The sequence below is a fragment of the Hyalella azteca genome, unplaced genomic scaffold (assembly GCF_000764305.2).
Source record: "Hyalella azteca isolate HAZT.00-mixed unplaced genomic scaffold, Hazt_2.0.2 contig10770, whole genome shotgun sequence".
Classification (NCBI taxonomy): domain Eukaryota; kingdom Metazoa; phylum Arthropoda; class Malacostraca; order Amphipoda; family Hyalellidae; genus Hyalella; species Hyalella azteca.
In genome coordinates, this window is record NW_025940792.1 from 278474 (window position 1) to 301186 (window position 22713).

At 37.3% G+C, this 22713-nt stretch overlaps 1 protein-coding gene across 1 annotated transcript in view; it reads right to left on the reverse strand.

Annotated features, from left to right (window-relative positions):
* Positions 1-22713, reverse strand: part of LOC108666480 (cGMP-dependent protein kinase, isozyme 1-like) — a 191318-nt gene that overhangs the window by 135894 nt on the left and 32711 nt on the right. Inside the window, exon 2 of the mRNA XM_018153366.2 lies at positions 3840-3895. The gene's annotated coding sequence lies outside the window, so the exon portion shown is untranslated. The remainder of the gene's footprint in view (positions 1-3839; positions 3896-22713) is intronic.

The following is a 22713-nucleotide window of genomic DNA, read 5'->3' on the forward strand; positions in this document are numbered from 1 at the left end:
TCACATCACACACAAAAACACAACACTCAGACGCACCACCATCAAACCAACACAACAACACACACACAAACTTCAATCGTCAAACAAATTCCCACAGCTACAAGGGCCTTACTATATCAAAACTTACTCGAGTACACGTAACGTCATGAGTACACGTAGCGGCCTAAGTACACGTAGCGTCCCGAATACAAGTAGCATCCTAAGTAAACGCGGTCTAAGTACACGTAGCGTCCCGCGTACAAGTAGCGGCCTAAGCACACGTAGCGTCCCGAATAAAAGTAGCGGCCTAAGTACACGTAACGTCCCGAATACAAGTAGCGGCCTAATTGCACACGTAGCGTCCCGAATAAAAGTAGCTGCCTAAGTACACGTAGCGTCCCGAATACAAGTAGCGGCCTAAGTACACGTAGCGTCCCGAATACAAGTAGAGGCCTAAGTACACGCAGCGTCCCGAATACAAGTAGCGGCCTAAGTACACAAAGCGTCCCGAATACAAGTAGCGGCCTAAGTACACGTAGCGTCCCGAATACAAGTAGCGGCCTATGTACACGTAGCGACCGATTTCTCGTCTATGATCGAGGGTTTAGCTCGTAACTCCTTCATTGATCAGCTGAAGGAGCTAAGAACTCGTAACTTTTTAACATAGTACGACCCCGGAGCCGTTTTAGCGCCGCTTTCCCGGCCTTGGCGCGGCTCACCGCAGCACTGCCGCCAGGGGCCGTGACCGCCAAAGGCTGTCGTCAGATTCACTCCACGTTCTCGTGTGGGGTTTGTGTAGTGAATGTTAGTGCTGTGTTGTGGTGAGAGTTAGTGTTGTGTTATTTTGTGCAATGTATGTATTATATTATGAGGTTTTTATCTAATATGTGTGCGCAAATTTGTTGCTGGTGGTCTTCTATAATCTGGGTAAAGAATGTGGAAAATTTTGTCGATATCGTTATATTGGCAGGCTACCATAGCTCGCAGCAAATTTTATCACTTTATAGTGGCTGTTATCAGTATAATATGTGTATAATATCATTTATTCATAAACTATATATTTTTACGATCGACTCAAGACTTGCGTCACGATAAGTACCGATAAAACACGGTGGGGTAAAACACTGCAAGGAGTCAGCACTTGACATTACACAATTTTAGCAATCATTTCCTCAATTTTTTCATACAATGAAAAAGACGAAAGCCACGCATCGTCGGAGGCGTCTTGCAGATGGTGCCTGTTGGTGCAATATTCCTCGCACTGGCAGTGTTAGTGCTTATTAATGTGAAAGCGAACGTATATGTGTATTTGTTATTGTAGTGCATGTGGATGTTAATGTGAAAGCGTACGTGTAAGTGTCTGTATTAGTGCATGTTTTATTGCTTGAGTTAGAGGATGAGAAAATACAGGTGAAAGATTTATTGTGTAAAGAATTTCGGTACGTAATTTTCGTACTAGTACTTCTCTGCTGTGAACACATCCCTGCTGTGAACACATCTTTGCTGTGAACACATCTCTGCTGTGAACACATCCCTGCTGTGAACACATCCCTGCTGTGAACACATCCCTGCTGTGAACACATCCCTGCTGTGAACACATCCCTGCTGTGAACACGTCTCTGCTGTGAACACATCCCTGCTGTGAACACATCCCTGCTGTGAACACGTCTCTGCTGTGAACACATCCCTGCTGTGAACACGTCTCTGCTGTGAACACGTCTCTGCTGTGAACACATCTCTGCTGTGAACACATCTCTGCTGTGAAGTTGTGAACACATCCCTGCTGTGAACAACCTATACATATATAATCATTTAATTATTAACCGACTATGAATTCATACAAACAATGACCTCACACTCGACTCATCCACTTTCTATTAAAACAAATACAAATTTACAAATATAAATCATCGATTATATCTTTCATTAGCCCTTAATTTTCTAAGAGCCTCCACGGAGCCGGTATTTCATATCACTACGGACATCATTTACATAACAGTTTGCATTGCTACAACGAATTCTAACTAACAAACCGAAATGCGTGGCCGGCACAATTCACTTGAAGTACATTTTTTTTTAACGAAATCCCATTTTTTTGTTGTTTGGTCGGCATCTATGATCAAAAACTTGCCAAGACGGATTGCGTTGAAAGTTTCCAACCTTGAAAGTATAAGGCCATTTCATTGATTATTTTTATGTTAGTTTCATGAGTAATTAATAAAAGCTGGAAAATATATTGAATTACGGTCACTAAATTAAACAAATTTTCATTAATTTTGTGATCGTGAAGGCAATAATAATTATTAACAAAGTAGGGCAAACGGTCGGCCTCGCGAAAAGATAAATTTCTTAAATTTATCTTTTATAAATTTCTTAAATTTCCTAAATTAAAAGATTTATTGCAGGTCTTTGTTCGTATTAATAATGGCAGCGGAGTGTGGTTCACACGCTGTATTTCACACCACATATCCAATTTTCCATACTAGACCAAAATAATCAATAAATTTATTACTTAATTATCAGAGCGAACATGAGATTGGTAAGGTTATAAGAATGCTGCTTCATACAAATAAAATAATTTAAATAAAGAAACACGAGCAACAAGAAATCCCACATAAAAATTGCATTCAAATAATGCGTTTGGGAAATGTAAAAAATTAGTAACAATATCTGATATTTATAATCTATAGGACAAATATAAATGCTTATACGTCACATATCTCTGATTGTAATTGTATATAATCAGAGTTAATAGCAGCTAACATACGTGAATGTATGATAATGATGCCTCATTTAAACAATGGCTCGCATCACATCTCAATTATATTTATAATAAATCAAAAATTCCTGCTGAATAATTATTATATTATAGGGCATCCAGAAAATTACTGCCAGCAGCGATGGGGGCTTTAATTTTCTATTTATTTTATTACTTTATTATTAATAATTAGAACTGCAGAGTCTTTTCAGACAGGTTGGTAAATTTTGCTCTATTCGTTCTAGCTTTCTTTAGTATAGCGACTAAATTTTTACAAGCTTCGCCATGGAGAATTTCCACTTGTAGTGAAAAAAGGAGCTAAATTGTACTACTCCACTTGTAGTCTTAACGAACTAAATTGTACTACTTCAACAAATGAAATTGTTCTAAACCTGCATGACTGCTGACCCGTTCAAAAATAATGAATATCCGGAAAATATATTGAATTTATCCAGCGCACATAACGCGATTCCGGTTATTGTATCATAAGAAATATAGGCTCTGTTTTCCGGAAAAGCAGAGCCTAAATTTCTTCCGGAAAACGCTATGTTTTACAGTTCAAGCTTTTGTTCCGTGGAAGCTACAAAATTTCCAGCAGCCTACATATGAAAAATATATTAATTTTATATTTTTATAAAACACTACGGTTCTTGAAGACAATAATTATTGTATTAACATAGTTTTTAATTGATTACAATAAACGCCTGTATTTTTCCGCATCAATTCAAGTTGCTTTCATGCAAATTTCAAATCTAAATCATATCTATATTTTCTCATTAACATTTTTTTCAGATTACAGGTACGAAAATGTCAGTATCAGATCTGAGGGTAAAAAGTTGTCATAAGGTTGCACATAATTATAAATGAGTGTAAGAGCGTCACTATTTAGACAATATGACTCATTCATTTTTCCTAGTGTTCCCTAATTTCATATGTACAAGAATAACACATTTAATTCTTGCAATTTTTTACATGAAAACCCCATCAATATTTCTCAGCATGTGTACGTTTGGCTTAATTTACAGAAATTCGATCTCTTAATGTATATAATTATAATAATAATAATAATATTCTAATTAATATTATATATCATGCAACTCACTCGCTGAACAGAATGCGCAGCAACTGCGTTCAGCCGCAGCCTTCACAAGCCGCAGTCTGCAAAAAGATCGTATTCATTAAAATTTATCATAAATTTTACCCATTGTCAATAAAACATGTACGTTGTACAAGGAAAACTTATCTTCCAACCGCTGAGATGTAGAAAACCTAGAAGAAATCGTGAATAACCGTAAACCAAATATGGAGACTCTAAGAATATCGGTTTGGTATGAATACGGCGCTTCTCCTCCTGACGATACGGTCAAGCAAGTATACGGCACTGCTAATCCATACGTTACGGTCAAGTAAGTATTAATACGGCGCTTTACTTCCAGCCGTTACGGACAAGTAAGAATTAATACGGCACAACTCCTCTAGACGTTACGGACAAGTAAGAATTAATACGGCACAACTCCTCCAGACGTTACGGTCAAGTAAGAATTGATACGGCGCATCACCTTCAGACGTTACGGTCAAGTAAGAATTAATACGGCACAACTCCTCTAGACGTTACGGACAACTAAGAATTAATACGGCACAACTCCTCCAGACGTTACGGTCAAGTAAGAATTGATACGGCGCATCACCTTCAGACGTTACGGTCAAGTAAGAATTAATACGGCACAACTCCTCTAGACGTTACGGACAACTAAGAATTAATACGGCACAACTCCTCCAGACGTTACGGTCAAGTAAGAATTGATACGCCGCATCACCTTCAGACGTTACGGTCAAGTAAGAATTAATACGGCGCTTCACCCCCAGACGTTACGGACAAGTAATAATTAATACGGCGCTTCACCTTCAGACGTTACGGACAAGTATGAATTAATACGGCGCTTCACCTCCAGATGTTACGGACAATCAAGAATTAATACGGCACAACTCCACCAGACGTTACGGTCAACTAAGAATTCATACGGCACAACTCCTCCAGGCGTTACGGACAATTAAGAATTCATACGGCACAACTCCACCAGACGTTACGGACAATTGAGAATTCATACGGCACAACTCCTCCAGGCGTTACGGACAATTAAGAATTCATACGGCACAACTCCACCAGACGTTACGGACCATTAAGAATTCATACGGCACAACTCCACCAGACGTTACGGACAATTAAGAATTCATACGGCACAACTCCTCCAGACGTTACGGCCAAATAATACGAGGAAGAATTGCGAATTTCTGGGAGCGGCGGAAGTTTCTTAATGCCGTCGCCAGCGCAGGCAATTCGATCACACAAATGAAAATGCGAGAAAAAGAGATTAGATTTCAGTAATAAGGAAGGGCGGAGTCTCGGTTAGACTTGTAATTACCGACACGCAAAAACTCCAGAAACTTTCTCCCAGACATACACGCAAAAAAATCAGATATTGTAATTAGGTATTACCATAATGGTCTGGGAGGAGTGCCAGTAATTTAAAAATATAACTCTAGTAATTTATGATCACAAAGTAATTAGTAAATGTTCTCGTTGGGGTTGTATGTGTTCAAGAAACCTATATTTAGTTGCTAGTTTGAGATTAGATGTGCATGAGATGTTTCTTTTAAATCCTTTCAGACTAGTGAGTTACAGTGCCGTAGTTTAGGTTAACTAATTCTTTCTCTTCATAGGTCAAGATAAATTGTATTTCGAAGGCATGTTCTTCCATGAATGGTAGCAGTAAATAATAAAATAATATTGTAGCAAAATTACATATTGCACAATACTTCTTGTAGATTCAGTGCGTGTTACTGGGCGGCGCTCTCGTTGTGAATTTCAAGCTTAGCTTTCTTGACTATAATTTGTAACAATTTAAAAGCAAAGAAAAGTCCACAAATTCTTAGTTAATTTGCGATTTAAGCAAACAAGTGATCTAAATTTGCAACAATTATTGAAAAAATTGAAATTCTCGCATATTACATGACCTCTGAAAACCAGCATTGTGCGAGCTTGGTTAAATTTCACTTAACATTCCAGAATTCGCTAGATATTGAAATTCAGCCGCTATAAATTTTTTATAAAAGGAAACACAACTGAAAACATAATAATATTAAGACTAAGAAATTCAGAAGCCAATTTTTGGTATCCACGACTTTATTTTGAAATTAAAGTTTAAGAAGAAATCCAAGTAAATAACCATACCCACATCTAAAATAATCTAATTCTTGAACCGATGATGGAAGTTGTGAATAAACATTATAAATAAAAAAACATGGCGACACGCAACAGGCTACAAACATAACACAGATCGTGCAACGCGTATAAAAAATAACAGCTCAGGTACGCTTTATGTAAGAGGAGGTCATTCCATTTCTCGATTGTCGCCACGCATAAAAGATACACAAAAAAATAAGATTCAAAGATTCGATTGCTTCGCTAATTGCCCGCGCTTGTTATGAGGAAGCGCAGCAATCAGGCAGCAATCAACAGGTCTGACGCTCCTAATTGCCTCTCTCGCTGCCGGCGTATAGACGTTTCTGGACAGCGTGCACTTAGAAAAATTTATGGCTCATAGTGTCCAAATAATGATCCGCATCCTCATCAGGGACCATACTTTCAAAATTCGCTAAGTGAACGTAAGTACTTACGCTCTATTTTCTTGTCTATGATTGGTGGATCTTGCTTGAAAGGCTTTCAATGATTGGCTGATGAACTTACGATCTCTTAACTTTTTTGAAAGTATAGGCCCTGAAGCACAAGTACAATCCGGGCATATTTAGCACTGATACGTCCTGCCAGGGCCAGGTTGAGCAACACAAATGCAAAAGTGTGTCGCTATTTGTACATACATAGTCTGGCTTTATTTCTTTGAGTGTTTCTGCGACAATATCAACACAAACTACACAAAGCGGTACTTACTACTGTTTGATTCTTGATACGTTCTGTGATAATTTATATCTATGAATGAAGTAACCGTTTAGTTCTTCTCTACTGAATTACATGTGATAATCGACTGTTGCTACCATGCACGCGTGTTCCAATTGGCAAGACCTAACGAGCTATACAAGAGTGTACATGTATGTGTGAGTGTACATGTGTGAGTGTACATGTGTGACTGTACATGTGTGAGTGTACATGTGTGAGTATACATGAGAGTGTACATGTGTGAGTGTACATGTGTGAGTGTACATGTGTGAGTGTACATGTGCGAGTGTACATGTGTGAGTGTGTTCATTCATTCATTAGCCTTTATCGAGTTCATTCATTATAAACTATGATAGATAAACATGCACATTGATAGAGTGGATGGCATTTCAGTGTTTTTTTAACAGCGCTTCTCCAAATAGAGTCACACTCACATTAAAATCTCGTTAGGGTGTTTTTGTTATACGCGAGTCATTGCTACCACAACATTCATATTTTAACGATATCACTTATGATCGAGTGGCTGAAACTTTGAACTGTGACCTTAAATTAACCTATTTAAAAGCGTAAAGTTACGACCGGGGCGAACTTTTCCAACCATGAACTTTCTACATTAGTATAATATCCTAAAATCGTATTATTTTGAACAATCGTTTAATAATAAACCAACGTACGGTATCGTTTAAACAATTGTATTATATTGAACAAACGTATCGTGTTCTTCAGTAGCATTATTCTAACTTGTATTACGTTCTAGAATCCTACTATCTACTACAGTCGCATTAATTTCTACAATTGTATTACAATCTACAAGCATCCGCAATTCTAAATTCGTATCATATTTTACAATTGTATTTTATTCTACAATCAGATAAGATTCAATAATCTTTGAGATTCTGCAATCTTATTATATTATACAATCATAATAAACTATGTAATCGTATTGAATTCTGTAGCCGCATTTAATTCCACTATCGTATAACATTGAACAATCGCATCATATACTACAATTGTATATAATGTTGAACAATTGTATTATATTTACACCTCTATTATATTAGACCGACGTACAATACTGTAAAATCGTATAATATTTTAAAATATTTACCCATATGCCCCTACCCATAATTGGAACGACGCTAATACCATCTGATATGCTAGTCAATACTATATATCCTTTGTATGCAGCATGTAACTAAATAGAAAAAAAGAAAATTTTCTCGCAACTTGGGCAGTACAATTCTTCGAAATTTGCGTATAAGTGAATGAAATTGTAGTATGAATTTGCCTTAGTTCGGCAGTATATCCCTATTCACATTACTATACGTGCGTATCTCACAGAAAGAAGAATATAAATTAACAATAGACCAATACTTCAGTACGTTACAAAACACCTTCGTTGGATGTCAGAACAAATCTTCCACAGCAAAATACTTGCCATCTGTCCGTCATCTCTGATTCACTAATAATAAGAATGTTTCCAGCATTACCCCTTATAAAATATTTCGGGTCAATAATCAGTGTTTATGAGCGACTTATAGCCGGCGACGGTTGGCCACCTATAATTCGCCGATAATGAACTCATCGGCTCTCAGGCGTAGGAGCTCTGCTGTCTCCGCAAGCCATAAAAGCTGGACGCTCAGGCATCTTATTTACGAGCTCGACGCCCTCAGCCTGTTATCTACACGCGCAAAATTTCCTTTATGCCAGGTTAAGAAATTGTTAATAAAATTTCGTTTAAGCCATTGTTAATGAAATTTCGTTTTTGCCAGGTTAAGAAATTGTTAATAAAATTTCGTTAATGCCAGGTTAAGAAATCGTTAATAAAATTTCGTTTGTGCCAGGTTAAGAAATTGTTAATAAAATTTCGTTTATGCCAGGTTAAGAAATTGTTAATAAAATTTCGTTTATGCCAGGTTAAGAAGTTGTTAATACATACAGGCACGTTATTTTAATTCTTTGAATATTTCTGTTAATGTTTCTGCTGTTTGGGAACATGGAAATGCACTATTTTATTAGATTAATTCAATAAACAAATCGAGTTACAGATGATGTAAGAACAATACAAAAGAAATACATGCTCAAGCGTACTCGACTTTGACATAGACACATGTATTTGCAAAATGAAATGTGTTCTCCAAATTGTCTTTTTACCATGGCTCTCTGATGCTGTGTTAGAACTTACTTTAGTTTCAAAGTTATTATTTGTTATTATTTTATATTTATTATATTAGTATATCCTTATAAGTTATTGTGATTATAAGTTATTACTCTATGTTCCGCATTGAATGGAGTTACATTAAATACGATACTCTCGGTTTACCGAGAACAAAGAGACTATTGAAGGGATTCATCTGCCATTCAGTGGGTTAGAATGAACTTAATTAAAACGAGCGCTCGTTCGCGATCGTATGGCATTTTGAAAATTATTATTGCAATGAATTTAAACGAAAAAAATTAAAACTAATAAATGATAATAACCAGATTATGAACTTTCTTTAATAAAAAACTGTGGATGCTTCTATCTGATCGTGACGACGGTGTATTTGTGCGAAATTTAGATAAAGTGAAAAAAGTAATTGATCGTGACCAAGGATGACAAACATTGCGGAAGAATAATATAATTACAGGCAATTCATTACATGTAATCATCAAACCATGAGACGCACTAGGCTGGTAATGCAGTAACTGTGCATGCACATTATCAGCGGACCATGTAATACACGCAAAATAGCCAAAACCCACATAATTTTAGCTCAAAATTTTAGAGAATATAATGCCAATTTTGAGTAAATAAGCTATGTATTTTTAATTTTGATTTTAATATTTTTAAAACGCAAAATAGCTCAGAACGAACGATGACGAACTATGAGCTCAGAGCGCACCATGACGAACTATGAGCTCAGAGCGCACCACGACGAACTATGAGCTCAGAGCGCACCATGACGAACTACGAGCTCAGAGCGCACCACGACGAACTATGAGCTCAGAGCGCACCATGACGAACTACGAGCTCAGAACGATAACTCTGAACGCTTTCACTCATCAATGAAGGGGCAAAGCTAATCCATTCGAGGCAATTAGTGGTCTTTTTAAATCTTATATTTTAAAGAACAATTACGATTTCAAGTTAATTTTTGTTTTTGCGTGTTTTAAACATTTACTGGTACAGAAATAAAATTCAAAACGGAACTTTTTCAGATTACAATCAATCAATAAATACTTACTACATACAAAGAATTTACGAATTTTATGCAACAGAACTATAAGCTACATGAAATTATTTAACAATAACATGGTTCGGCCGAGAGGTCATCTTAAGATGCTTTGAAGTCAAGTAAGCGTGTATGTGTATATCTATACACATACACGGTAAATCTATACATACACATACAAGATTCTAGACAATAGAGTCCTAACGAGACGTCTTCATGTTAGCGAAGTGGCTTGATAATAATCCTAAGACTGTCAACATATCAAGAAACGTTAATTACGCAGACGAGCGTCAGCCGACACATTGTGTTGGAAATTGTGCACATGTTAGTTAGTGACGATGAATTATAAAGTTTGAAAATGCTTAAAGATCGAAAACAAGTGTATAAAGTTCAATGCAGTAGACAGCTCGTAAATTAACGTACGAATAATTCACCACACAAAATTTTATACAAATGAGTGAGATAAATTCTGGACAATTTTAAATTCTGGTATGAAATAATTTTTTTATGAAGAGCATCGTTTGTAATTCTATTTCCTGAACTGCAAGGTTGAGGAAATATCTGCATTATTTCATTTCTTATTCTATAAAAAAATCTAAAAAAAAAAAGAATTTTCAATTTGTACCCGAAATGTCAAATTGTGAAATAAGTCGTACCTATCATAGTTCACTTAACCTTCCTTTTCCCGAAACTTCTACCAAGAGTTCATTGAATAATGAACTAGTAGACAAGGAAGCAAATGAAATCCATTATTAGACGTTACGCCAATACAAATAAGCAATCATGTAATTTAAATTTAATTTATTTAAATTTTTTCCAATTTGATTTAATAATTTTTTTAATTTAATTTACGTTTTTTTATTTAATTTTTTTCAGATGTGAAGTAGAACAATGACCGAATAACGCACGTGAACTAAACAAAATTTAGATCTGAATGACACGCATCACAACTTTGCACTCCATCCAGTCAATTCTGCTGTAATATATGGAGGGCGTTACTCCGCTTCCTGCCAGCAATAAATGTTTCATTTTACAGCTTGCGTATAACGAACATAAAAAGACTGTTAGGCCATACGCATAGGCATAATTTTCAACACTTAGTTCAAAAAGGTTTTTATTGGGGGTCGTCATGGGACAACATCGTTTCTGAATGTGAAAATTTACAAAACTTTATACAGTGAAATCAATTATTTGTTTAAAATATATTACTGCAAGATAATAACAACTGAAATTAAGATCACATTGCTGATGACCGAATAATTGGTTGGAGCATGAAGCTAAATTACCGAAGTATTTCGCTCACAAAACACAACGGAATTAAGCAAACAGACGACTGAAGGTCTGAACAAAATGTTGCGGGAAGAGTCGGTATAGCTTAGCGATTACCGAAGCCCCAAGTAATACACCTATGATACATAGACCAACCTGGACGATGGTTTTAAAGTCTAGGTATGGAAAATCCAATACTAAATACAGTACCACCTCTCATAGACTTAGAATTGTAATAGATACGAGAACTTTAATTATTGTCGATAAGTATAATCTATAAATAAAGCAAGTGAAAAGTTCGGTCACATGAAGATCGGTCACTTGAACAAGCTTCTGTACGTCCATGAACGACTTGTTAATGGAAGAGAGAGAGAAGGAAGAGAGAATGAGGGATAAAGAAGGAGTGGAAGCGATGAAGAGAGCGCTTGTGGAAGTGAGAGAGGGACAGTGAAGCCGAAGCGAGGGAGAGGCAGGAAAGTGTGAGGCAGAGTAGGGAGAGGCAGCGAGGGAGAGGAGAGGGTGATGTTCGTCACGGTTCGGCGCGTCAAGACACTCCCTGCCTGCTGCACCACACAGCCTTGCACCACACAGCCTTGCACCACACCCCTGGTGCATCACACCTCTGTTGCCTGGTGATGCTGTGATGCACTGTGATTAAGCATTGCAGTGCTGTGCTACACTGAAATTGAAAACCGCCACGAAGTGCTACATTGTGAACATAAACTGTGACACTGAAGAGAGTTACAAACTCGATTGTTTTAGATACAATTTGTTCGGGCGCTAAATTAGATAAAAATTTGCTACAACTGCAGTCGTGAGGCGAACCGACTAACAAGCAGGCGATTAAATTAATACGTGTTAGAATACATGTAATTGAAGCGATATACTACACTCAAACACACATCGCGTGACGTCACCAGGCTGAGCCATAACGCTCAGGTCGGGTGAGCAGACACCCGCACACATCGCGTGACGTCATCAGGCTGAGCCATAACGCTCAGGTCGGGTGAGCAAACAATGAAAGGCAATAAAAGCTCAAAAAGGAGTCACCGCGGCGCGGGTGAAAGCGAGTGGGAGGCTGAAGCTCGCCGTGCTCTGCAGACCGTAGGCCGTCAAACGACGGTAAATAATACGCTTTTATTTACTTTTTCAAGCAAAAACTAAGCTTGTTTAACGAATATTTTCTAGGATATTATTTCTTGAAAATATTGCATTACGTTTTCATGTTGAAAATAAACCCATACACACTACTAACGTCTTTTCAAACGTCAATAATTACAGTGTTTAAAAGCAATCAACATACATTTTCCATGTCAAGATGAGTAAAGAGACAAAATTGACCATTTATGCATGCCTTTTTGTTGATAACCGCGTCCGGCAATCACCCCATCACTTAATTTAAGCACCCCTGTGCAAAAATTAACCTGAATTAAATTAGATGAAAGCCCAAATTAGGCGGTTAGAGCAGCGCTTAAGATGGGGATGGGAAGGATGCATTTCAAACTTATTTTGGTGCACGACTATAGTTTACAATAATACGCTTATCACAATTGTGATAATTATCACAATTTATCAGCACAATTGTGTTTATTGAAAATAATTGAATAACGTTCTTCTCCTAACTCGTATCCTGACTGAAACTCATTGACTTGTATTTCAGGCAAGGGAAGCAAAAGGCCGCGAATTTTGAATTATTTCGTTATGGCTAGGATGTTTAGCGGCGGGTAATGATTAATAATGATAATTTAGGCAATAATTAGGTTGAGTTCTCATCTTAACATTTACACTTTGAACAGAAGCATACGTAGAAGTCAAGTTTCTGGTTATAAAAAGTAGCTATTAAACAAACCCCCACCAAGATTAAACAATATTTTGCGCATTAACAATGTGCTTCATAGAAAATATTCCTTTTTTCGTACCTGTTCTTGCCCTAGCGTGGGGAAGGCGGTCGTGGCTTCCCCCAATTCACCCTATCAAGATGACCAATTATACTAACGTTATTCCTACCTGTAATGTTATTCCTACCTGTAATTAACGTTATTGTGTAATATAATAAAAATGCATAATAAGTGGCACCAAGCAAACACGTGTGACATGCTTACCCAGCATATAAAATAGAAACTATGAGAAGCTTATTAGTTGGGTAATTATATTAAATGAGATTAAAACTACTGAACTCAGCTTAACCTTTTATAAATTTCAGTCTGAAGTAAATACAGCTTAACTAAATATTCTCGAGCAAAGAACTTAACTTAATTAACTGGAATGCCAAAACTCGCGAGAAATTAAAAAAAATCCACCTTTGTTCCCTGCACCCAGAAAAATTAATGCGTCATGTTGTCCAAATGGTGACACATTTTCTGCACGTAGCAGACATACGCACAGTTATCGAACAAAACAGGATCAGAATTGCCTACTCAAGGGCAAGAAATACATCGCTATTCAGACAAAGTCTCCCCAATTGTTCTGAGTGTAGAGTGAACGTTCTTTGCAGGACTGACGAAAAGTACATCGCTATTCAGACAAAGTCTCCCGTATTGTTCTGAGTGTAGAGTGAACGTTCTTCACAGGACTGACGACAAATACATCGCTACTCAGACAAAGTCTCCCCCATTGTTCTGAGTGTAGAGTGAACGTTCTTCGCAGGACTGACGACAAGTACATCGCTATTCAGACAAAGTCTCGCCTATAGTTCTGAGTGTAGAGTGAACGTTCTTCGCAGGACTGACGACAAATACATCGCTACTCAGACAAAGTCTCCCCCATTGTTCTGAGTGTAGAGTGAACGTTCTTCGCAGGACTGACGACAAGTACATCGCTATTCAGACAAAGTCTCGCCCATTGTTCTGAGTGTAGAGTGAACGTTCTTCGCAGGACTGACGACAAGTACATCGCTATTCAGACAAAGTCACGCCTATTGTTCTGAGTGTAGAGTGAACGTTCTTCGCAGGACTGACGACAAGTACATCGCTATTCAGACAAAGTCTCGCCCATTGTTCTGAGTGTAGAGTGAACGTTCTTTGCAGGACTGACGACAAGTACATCGCTATTCAGACAAAGTCTCGCCCATTGTTCTGAGTGTAGAGTGAACGTTCCTGACGACAAACAGCGGAGGAGGTCACCAGCGCTACTAAGCCTGAAGCCTCAACCGCAACACAAGGATTTTCCTCAGTTTCACGGCAAAATGAATGCAGAGACAGAAATTGTGTGTTTTTTGTTTTTTGTAACGCTAGAAATTGAGTTTTTCATGATTTTGATTAATTCTCACACATTTTATTTGAGAGTGAATAACTCACAAATTTTATTTGTGAGTGAATAATTAATCTTTAAGTTTATTGGTCAACAATATAATGAATGTGAAGACAAAACTGGTTGTGCTTTTTTTTTTGTGAAGAAAACAATGAAAAAATTACGAAAATGGAAATTTTCGTAATTTTATTTAATCTTCACAACTTTAATTTTCTGCATTATTCTTGACGTTTCTTGGTCAACAATACAATGATAGTCAAAGCCATATTATTCTTCAAATTACATACCGCCTGTTTCTTCTCTCCTCAATGCAAGAAAAATTTTCCAGGGGCGCGAATAAAATAATCCAGGTTGCTTTACGTGCGTCGTTAAACACAATTAAAGTAATCATCATCAAACATGTAGGACTTGAAATTAGTATTCATCTGAAGTTCAGCGGTAACTCAAAAATTAGGAGTGAAAACGAACACCGACAAGCTTAGCCCAGTATCGGAAATTTAATTTCTGGAATGTGAGATAATATCATTGAATAGAAGTAAATGTAATGTAGAAGTTAATGAAATAAATTTCTGTGATGTAGGAGCGCAGCTTGCGCTCATCTTTCTTCTGCATGGGACTGGGAAAGTATTTCGTCATTTTTCAATTCAGTTTTTATTAGCAGAATCTGGAGAGCTAGTCTGGATTTCCTATTATTATGATTAGTTATGACAGTATATTTGTACATAACTTTAAATTATTTATATCCTATGAACAAGATTTGCGTTATTCCCAGTAGTGATTGGCTGATTGTATATCTGACATTTTTCACACTGTAGGAGTTCATTTCGATTGTTGCATATTTATTTTGTACTCGTATATCTTACAGGAGGAGATGCAGAGCACTTTCTTGTATGTTTTTTTCACCATGAACTTAATGTCAACCAACTCCAACAAGCTTTTCTTATTTCCTAACAATCACGTCTTCTCTGCAGTAATTACGACCATTTTGGTAATATAATTTTTAAGGTAATTTGATGAGCTATGAGCAGAAGCGCTTCAACAACCTAATCTAATCACCCAATTGATGTTTATACTTTCGCTACCGTTAATTGGTGGCATTAGCGAAAATATTGGATTACTCTTCCGGAACAGTGGAACACGGATCAAAGATGTCAGTACGACAAAAATTTACAAGATGTCATTAGAATAAAAGAACGTAACGCAGACCCAAATGAAGCGCCATCTGTTCTTAATTGTTTCTGTCAGTTTTGCAAGAACACGGCGAATATTTGAGCTGAACGAATTTAAATGAATTATTATGATTCTTATTCATGAATTTGCATAAGAAAAACGGTGTAGAGAAAGTGGGCATGATTTGGAGGATCGTAAGCGTGATTCCATCATCCTCTATTTCATGATGATCTCAGTCTGAATTGTATTTTTTTACGATTGAAAATTAGTATTAATTACCTTTTAATTCTTGTAACAGCGCGCGAATAGAAACTATTAGACAGACAATTTGTACGTATATTTTCAATTCTATCACATCAATTAGATAAATAACCAGCAACTTTAGTGGATTTCGAATCGATTATTTTTTAATCTGACATTAAAACATAAGTACGAACAGCTAGAGTATTTGTACTTATACTATATAAACAAGTGAACGGTAAATTTAAATATCTTTGTCCATAATAACCACAAATTTGTGCTGCTGGATACACAACTGCATGCATGCTACGCTTCTATCTATAGCGACCATTTATTTTTCAGGTCACATAGGAACTTTCAGAAGAAAATGATTACCAACCTTCGCTTCTGTGACTTCTGAATCATCATAAAACCTCCCGCAGTCACAATTATCGTCTCCCTTGTTCACCGAGACCGAAAATATCGAGTTGATTGATTCCAGTCCACGTACACACAACGTGCATGTATGTTACTCGTACTCCAATCACTGCTAATGAGATCTAGGGGCGGTGAGAGGCAGTTTGTAAGAGGGATTTTGCAGAAAGCCAGTTGAGGCGAATAATTTATTCATTGTGCCAGGAGAGAGTGGGTATCACTGCACACAGACGCATGTTTACTCATCACATATGGCCGTGGGTATCGCATTACAAGCCAGACGTTAAGTCAAGTGACAGATGAGGAAGGTGACGAAACACAAACTCAAATCAAACACGCTGTTAAGGGCAAGTTTGCATGATGTTGGTCAGTGAGAACGTTCCGGTGTCAAACAAGCATGAGACTGGAAATAACTTTTGTCATCTTCTTCGATATATTTGTTGAATTGGTTTGTAAAGAAATTTAAATTGCTATGTTTTGACACATAGCAAGCATCACACATCGTCAATGGATGAATTCCATGCATGTGTAAATGTACGTCAACTGAAAAAAATACAATAATAGCTGAAGAAATCGTCGACTGGAGCCATATTTGATCATAAAAAATTCCGTTGTATGGATATGTACTTTAAAAATAATAAATTACAGTTTACACGATACAAAAGGTATAACGTTCAAAAAACTTTTCAGGAGTAACTATTTGCAATTGAATTCAGTGACCTTATTGTAGAGTTTTAGAAGAATGCGATAGTTTCGATAACAACTATCAGCAATGGAGATCCTATTTCATCGGCTGGTAAATTTCCCTCTACGTTACGTATGTTTTGCACGAGACTTATCATACTTAAAGTTGCCGTTGCACGCAGTAAGAAAGACGAGACACGTGATGTGATTGGAAGACCTAATAATACATGAATAATAGCCCCTGAAGCAGCAATACCGACGAATATTGGTCTTGAGAGCTATGTAATGTTGTAATATACACGATTATCGGGGGGTTTTAAAATGGCCGACGATCGATCGATACTAAGTTGGTTGTAATTTTCTGAATGGATTTAAAATACTCGGATCAGAAAAATATTCTAGTAACATCAACGAAAACAACCAACTTAAAAACATCGAGAACGAACCTTCGTCTGAGAAAGATTTCATGCCACATTACCTGTGGTTTGTACGTTTACGGTGGAACAATAATTACGACATAGTGCATGAAACAACATCTATGGTTATACCACTACATATATTATGAAAAAATTATTTTAGCGACAGAACTATAAAGATACCTTGAAAAGAAATTCAGCTTGCATCATTTTTTTTATCGTATGAGACTTTCGTTTCACCAATGCGAAGCTTGCACTCAGTATATCATAAACATCATATGCCAAATGTAGCAAAGAGTACGCGTTGGGACTAAATTATGTATTCAAATCACATCTTTTGCATGGGTATTTTAGGAATATAAGTTACACAATGACAGGCTGAAGAAAACTTGAAGCGGTTGTCAAGTTAGATCGTATCTGATTGCTGCGCTCGTATCTTGTCTGACACCAGCAGCCTCAGTTTTACCTTCATGCAAAGTAGCCTGAGCTCATTTTCTGCTAGCAAAATATTACTGCAAAGGCTAGAAACTTTCTGAGCTATAGCTGTAGGCATCTGCTGTACGTCTGTGCGCATTCGTAATAAATGAAATAAGTATTAGAAGAAATCTATATACGGCGTCTCTAACGATAAGTTTGAAAATAACTAAGACAAGGAGGGAATTTGAGGTCAATGCAGAGACGCGTTGTGCTTTATCCCTATCAAAATTAAGAGTCGCCCCAGCTTCTGGTACCCCAAATCAGAAGCTGGGGCGACTCTAAATTTTATTAGGGATTCGCTGTAATTACATCGACGCCAACACCAAGTTACATACACCGCATAATAAGCTCATGCATATACCCAAGAACAATTTCGGTTTCTATTTCGCATGATAAGTAGAGGTACGCGTCAGGAATTATAACATCAGACAGAATATGCCGCTTTAACATCAAAGGAGCCCGGCATAAAAGCTATATTGTATACCTCATAAACATAGGACAGATTCTCTTCGTAGATAAAAAATGCACATATTGAGGAAAAATTCGTGTAAAAACTTCGAGCGAGGCAAGCAGACACGCCGAAAACAACGGACCTCAGATTTCGCGCGCCAAATCGAAAGCTAGACTCGATTTGCATGCAAAAATCGAGCAGTTTTCATTACAGGGCAGTCGTTGATCGCGGATGGATTGAAGACATGGATAACCCAGGAGTAGGAATCATAAATGGAGCTTTAAATGGCCAGCCATCGACGGCTGAACCGGCGCGGAAGATCAAGCCATGATTTTAAATAGGGTTTCGCCTCCAGTTCATGCAACACAGATCGCTGTATGATAGCACACCGCTAATGGGAGGGAACGCTCTGAACAACAGACCTAACAGCTCTCGAAATACCCGAATAAGAAGAAGTGTTTGTGACTCACAACACAGTATGGTAGCTCAGGTAAAATTCTCAGCAGCCAACAACACGGTTCGGTTGGCCGAAGTTATAGTGCAGACTTTGCAAGAGTTGTAAAGCGCTCCCACGCACTATGTAACGCTGAGACGTTAACGCTCAAATGCTCGACCTTGTATGGATATGGAAGGCTTCGAGAGATCGTTCACATCTCAACACAGAGAAAGGATTCCGCAAACAAGAAGAGATCTTCCTTTATGCCTGCTCCCAATCTGCCTATCAGATCTTGCAGCAGATCTTTCAGTCTTTTCCAGTTTTTTTTCTTTTGAGCTGGTTGCATTTCAGCAGAGCTGTTTATAGTCGCCATCCTACATAATCTGTAGCTGAGTTGCTTCATAAACAGCTGTCGAGCTGTTAAAAGCTGTTTCGCTACTATGGTTGACAAGCTGTCCTTCTTAAATTAAAACTCTGCATTCTCTTTTAAAGTCAAATTCTGCGATCAAAAGAGCACGCGAAAAATTGATTTAGAAATAAATATCGTTCCCCCAAAGACACATTCAAATCTCTACAGTTCCTGATATCGTGCGTCGACTTTTGAAACTCCACCAGGTATTCAATGGCGTATCGCTCGCGTACTGAAGTGAAGGTAACAACTAGTTCCATTCCGTTTTTTTCAAAGTTTTACAAGATTTGGCCAAAAAAATCCGTTATTTCTTCGACTTTATCAAAACCCAGTTGCTGACAGAACGAAAATTAAACTAATAGTGGCTTGAAAGTGGATCATGAAAGCACTGGTGATAGATAATGGATAGAAATTTACTTTATTTATTAATAGTATGGACGCCAGGCGTGTGGCGGGGTTGGGGGTGTGGACGCCAGGCGTGTGGCGGGTTTGGGGGTGTGGACGCCAGGCGTGTGGCGGGGTTGGGGGCTGTCTCTTATACACATCTAGATGTGTATAAGAGACAGCCACACAGCCTTGCACCACACAGCCTTGCACCACACCCCTGGTGCATCACACCTCTGTTGCCTGGTGATGCTGTGATGCACTGTGATTAAGCATTGCAGTGCTGTGCTACACTGAAATTGAAAACCGCCACGAAGTGCTACATTGTGAACATAAACTGTGACACTGAAGAGAGTTACAAACTCGATTGTTTTAGATACAATTTGTTCGGGCGCTAAATTAGATAAAAATTTGCTACAACTGCAGTCGTGAGGCGAACCGACTAACAAGCAGGCGATTAAATTAATACGTGTTAGAATACATGTAATTGAAGCGATATACTACACTCAAACACACATCGCGTGACGTCACCAGGCTGAGCCATAACGCTCAGGTCGGGTGAGCAGACACCCGCACACATCGCGTGACGTCATCAGGCTGAGCCATAACGCTCAGGTCGGGTGAGCAAACACCCGCACACATCGCGTGACGTCACCAGGCTGANGGGGGCGAGCAGGGGAGTAAGGGGGGCGAGCAGGGGAGTAAGGGGGCGAGCAGGGGAGTAAGGGGGGCGAGCAGGGGGTTAAGGGGGGCTAGGTAAGACCGTCTGCAGACCGGCAATAACCAGACCCTGCATGGGTGCGGCCTGAGCTCAGCGTAGCACTGAGCATACCGAGGCTCGCGGCCTTATGCACAATATCATTATATTCATTGTGTTATTAATATCATCAAATTAAATATCAATATCATTATTTTCATTGCGTTAGTATTATAAAATATGTTTTATTTTCATATTCATTATTTACTTAAAATATTCATTGTATTAATATCACATTCAATATATTCGTGGAGAGTTCCATAGTGGAAAATCAGGCAGAATATTTGCGTTTCTTTCCATTATATCGACATGAATAAATCAAGTAAATAAAATAAAATAATAAGGTAAAAATAATTTTATTATCAAAATATGTTCCGTAATAGAGAGCCAGGCTGATAAAGGTGGTCAATTTTAACTTAATAAAATCGGATACCTGATAAATAAAGGCAAGATAAGGTCATCATAGATGAAGCACTGGAAAAAGATTCATGACAAAGTTCAATTGGTAAAATCTATGAGTCAAATCGGCAAAAGGCGGCTACTAAACTAAGACTATTGAGTTACAAACAAAATGAGATACATCTACGTGACTTGAATTTGTAAGCTAATATTAACTAATTATGCAAATTAATTCAGGTGATTAAATATTAAATTAATTTTTAGTTGGTTAAAAAAATCTGCATTCTGGTCACTCAGGTACCTAAAAAGATGAGTAAAAGAACAACTTCACTAGATTGCAATTTACCCATACCTCCCTTCATGATCCATGCACTGAAATTCTTATATGAAATTTTATTATCAATAATGGACAAGTAAACCATTTTCTGGTTTGTATAGTGGTCCTTATACATGTATCGCATTTTCCACAAATGGTGAAATTGAAGACAAATAGTGAATATGTTATATGACACGCACCATGAATAAGGATTCACAAAGGCATTTTAAGCAGACTGCAGAATAAAAAATAGTGGGACGTTTTCTATTAAATAGATCCTAGTTTTCATATTTTATTGAACCTCCTGATATAATTTCCTAGAAATAGGTGAATTTTTCGTAATCTAATCAGTTTACCAGCGTGGGACTTTTAATCAAGATTATCGCTGCAATCTGTACACTATTATGGTGCATATGCTATCAGTTGAATGATTAGTTTCGTAATAATAATCAATACAGTGATTAATAAAATAAGTACATACTTGGGCTATTTTCGATTTTTCGGGGGTAAACGAGGAATTTCACATTTTAATATTCCGAATAAACCACAAATACAAATGTTAACAATCTACGTCTATGGTTAAAACGATTACTTGTGTACGATAAATTAGGTAACAATTATATTATGAGTAATGTGATAATAAAAATAATTAAGTTTTGTGACCGCAGCGGTAGCGGTAAGTATAATTACAATGCAGCGCATATGACACGCGGAGAAAGTCAATGTCATTTCAAATCACCCAGCGGAGTCTTGGTAATAACCTGGTAATGCGAACTTCAAGGAGACTACATGAACAAAAAAGTAATCATTGGTTAGAATCGTGGATCCAGAGCCATAAATATAAGTCATTATTTGTGAAAATATTAGCCTCTGAACCATAAATATAAGTAATCATTGGTAAGAATGTTAGCCTGTGTGGAACCTAGTTGGAATATTCATTATTTTCGATAGTTCTTCTCCGAAATAGCGAGTAATAGCAATGTATCGAGCCGACGTGTTAGACACAGTATCAGACTACTACTATACTATTGTATCATCTACTAGTCTATACTATTGTATCGTCTACTAGTCTATACTATTGTATCGTCTACTAGTCTATACTATTGTATACATCTACTATATTGTATCAGATGTATGAGTTGATGTTCCCGTAGCAGCGTGCTGAAGTGCTCAAGTTATACAGGCTTAAACTAAATTACTTTACGATGATTCGCCAAATGCAGAGGTATGTCCACAAATAACACAGCGCTCTAATGTTGTAAGGTAAATATAATTTGAGAATCCTTAGCGTAGAAAATAATTAAATTAAAATAAAATAGTTAAATTTAATGATTAATATAATTTTGGTGCGTCAATATTAGTGGAACCTTGGGGCTAGAAAGCCGCTCAACCTGCACCGCTCCGATGCTCTGAACAATTCAAACTCAGTTTAATTTCTAATTATGTTCACCGCTTATAAATGAATAAAATTCCAAAAAGTATAATAAATTTATTCAAGTTCAGCAAGCAAGATCATCACAGCCTCACATTACCATGAACATTAGACAGCCCAGAGAAATATTGCTCGTATGTTAAGGAGATCATGGAAATGACAGCAAAGATTCGCCTCGACATTCAGAAGGAAAAATAACCAAGATATGTGAAATTAATTTTAAAGTCACTCAGAAAATAGCATTGACTTTCAAATATGTATCATACCAGAAATAATTTTTTAACTCTATTTCAATTTTAGATT